Raw genomic sequence first — 2,500 nt, 5'->3', positions numbered from 1 at the left:
TGTGTGTGTGTGTGTGTGTGTGTGATCTATCTTGAGTAGGCATATCTGCACTGGTATGTCTGTGTGTATTTGTCTATGTTATATGTACTCTCTCTCCCTCTCTGTGCGTGTGTGTGTGGGGGGTCAGAATAGTCTGTGTCTGAGTGCCAGCATTGGTATTGTGTATATGCTCTGTGTGTGCAGATTTCCTTGTGTCTGAATGTGTGTGTGTGTGTGTGTGTGTGTGTGTGTAAGTGTGTGTGTGTGTGTGTGTATGTGTGAACGAGTGTTGCTGGTGGACGGGTATGATCGTGGCAGCTGATTGGCCGGCGTGTCTGAGCGCGCTCACCTGTGCTCTGGAGGCTGATTTGCATGCTCATGCATGTTAATGGCCGGCGCAGGCACAGCAGGCCCTGGCGTGGCCGCGGGGCATCATGGGAGATTACTTGCATGGCTAATCACGAGCACTGGAGCCAGGCCAGAACCCCCCCCCCCCCCACACACACACACACACCATACTCATACACACACACACACATACAGTATATATACACACACTATACTCACACACACACACACACACACACAACACATGCAGACACACACACACACACACAGCATGTAGAGCATACAGACAACATACGCACAGACACAGACACATACTACACAAACCAGCCGCTTGTGAAGTGCCAAGGTGGAGGAGGAGTGGCTCAAGAAATATGGTCACGGTCAACACACAGGAAGTTAGTTTATAAGAGCTTGGTCTAGCATTCAGGAGGTAGCTCCTCACCTTTATCCCATTCTTATGAAACCCTTGAGGGGTCATTGCAAGATATTTTTTGGTATATATCCAGAAAATGTGCACTCATATGTGCGAATGAGCGCACATTCTCTTGATACACACAAATATCTGGCAATGACCCCTCCTGGGCTCCGTACATTCTCATTGCTATCAGGAAAAAAGAGTTAAAAAAATGACCCACTGCTTTGCAAATGGTTGCTCTGGAGAGTGATGTTCAAGTCATTTCCATCCGTCCATTAGCCGTTATATCAGGTGTCCTCAATGTAAACACAGAGTTGTATGTCCCATAATGAGTCTTTTTACCATGATGTGTTCATGTGTATTGACATGGCTGTTGTTATACCTGGATGGCCTGGATGCTTTATGATTAGTCCTGGATCTCAAAATGAGACAAATAAAAAATAGCCCTGTTCCTGGATCATTCCAAACATGAATTAAAGCACTCAGGGAAAAAAAAAAATATTCATCAAAGCACACACCCCTCAAAAATTACTGTTGACAACTTCAAAATGTAATCAACTCCGAGCACTGGCCCTGCTGTTTGACATCATATTTGAACATGACTGAAGAAAACTCATTTTGACTTGAAAGTTGCACCCAAAATATGACTTCACAGTAACATAAATTATTCTGTGTTTCTTTCTGATTGCTGCATTAATATCCAGAATAAGACAGATTTTTATCATTCTTTCACAGATCAACAAATAGCCTCCCGCTTAACCCCTGAGAGATTGAACTGAATGGTTGTTTTTTCTTTCTTTCTCACAAACAAAACAAACTCTCACAAACAAGGAAGAATATCCTGCCATAGCCTGAACATTAGAAAGAAAGAAGTCAAACAAACCAGACCTGAGGTCACTTCTACAGCCAAACATGTACGTTCCTAAGGCATTTCCTGGGGCACAGAAAATAACATTGAGCCAATGGTGACTTACGAACAAACAAATAAGTAAAAAACAAGTTTTAAAGTCGACATTTTGTAGAGCAATATGCTAAAGTCTGATTAATTTAAATTTCAAAGTATCTGTGTTAGCTACTGAATCAAACGATGAGTGCTACAAATGCATCACATTTTTAAAAGTATATTTGAAGAGTTTGGTTCCAAAATGCTATATCCACCATTTTAATGAATTTTCATAAATATTTTTTTTACATTTTGTTTTCCAAGTAATTTCAGTAAAAATGTAATTGGATATTGTTATTTGATTTCTCTTTACTTAATCAAAACAACACAACTGCAATATGATTGATATTACCTGAAATACACAATTAAATAGCATGACTTTTTAATGTTTTTAAAAATGGAGAAATAGCGGTTTGGAACCAAACTCTTCATTTTGTACTGCACATTTCTCTCCAAATACAGTATGTTTTCATCACACCACAGGCCGCTGATCACCGCATCATGTCTGCCTGCTCCGGCCAGAGGATCTACTGCTGGTTGCTGATGGTCAGAAGTGAATGTTGGTGTACTGGGATACACAAGCTGCTTTTATACATACGGTCCAGTGCTGATTGATGATGAAACCTCAGACTCCGAAATCATCATGAAAACGTGCCTTGTCTTAGAGCAGACTAAAACTCTGCTATGGGTACCCGGAAGGGCCATGTGTGTGTGAAGGCGAAGTGAAGTCGACTATGGAGGCTTTTCAGTTGTTCCCTGCAGATGCAGACACATATTACGTGATGTGAGGCTTTCAGATAGGAAACAGTATGTGC

This window comes from Alosa sapidissima, chromosome 6 (assembly GCF_018492685.1).
Source record: "Alosa sapidissima isolate fAloSap1 chromosome 6, fAloSap1.pri, whole genome shotgun sequence".
NCBI lineage: Eukaryota > Metazoa > Chordata > Actinopteri > Clupeiformes > Clupeidae > Alosa > Alosa sapidissima.
Note: the sequence above shows the minus strand (reverse complement) of the source record.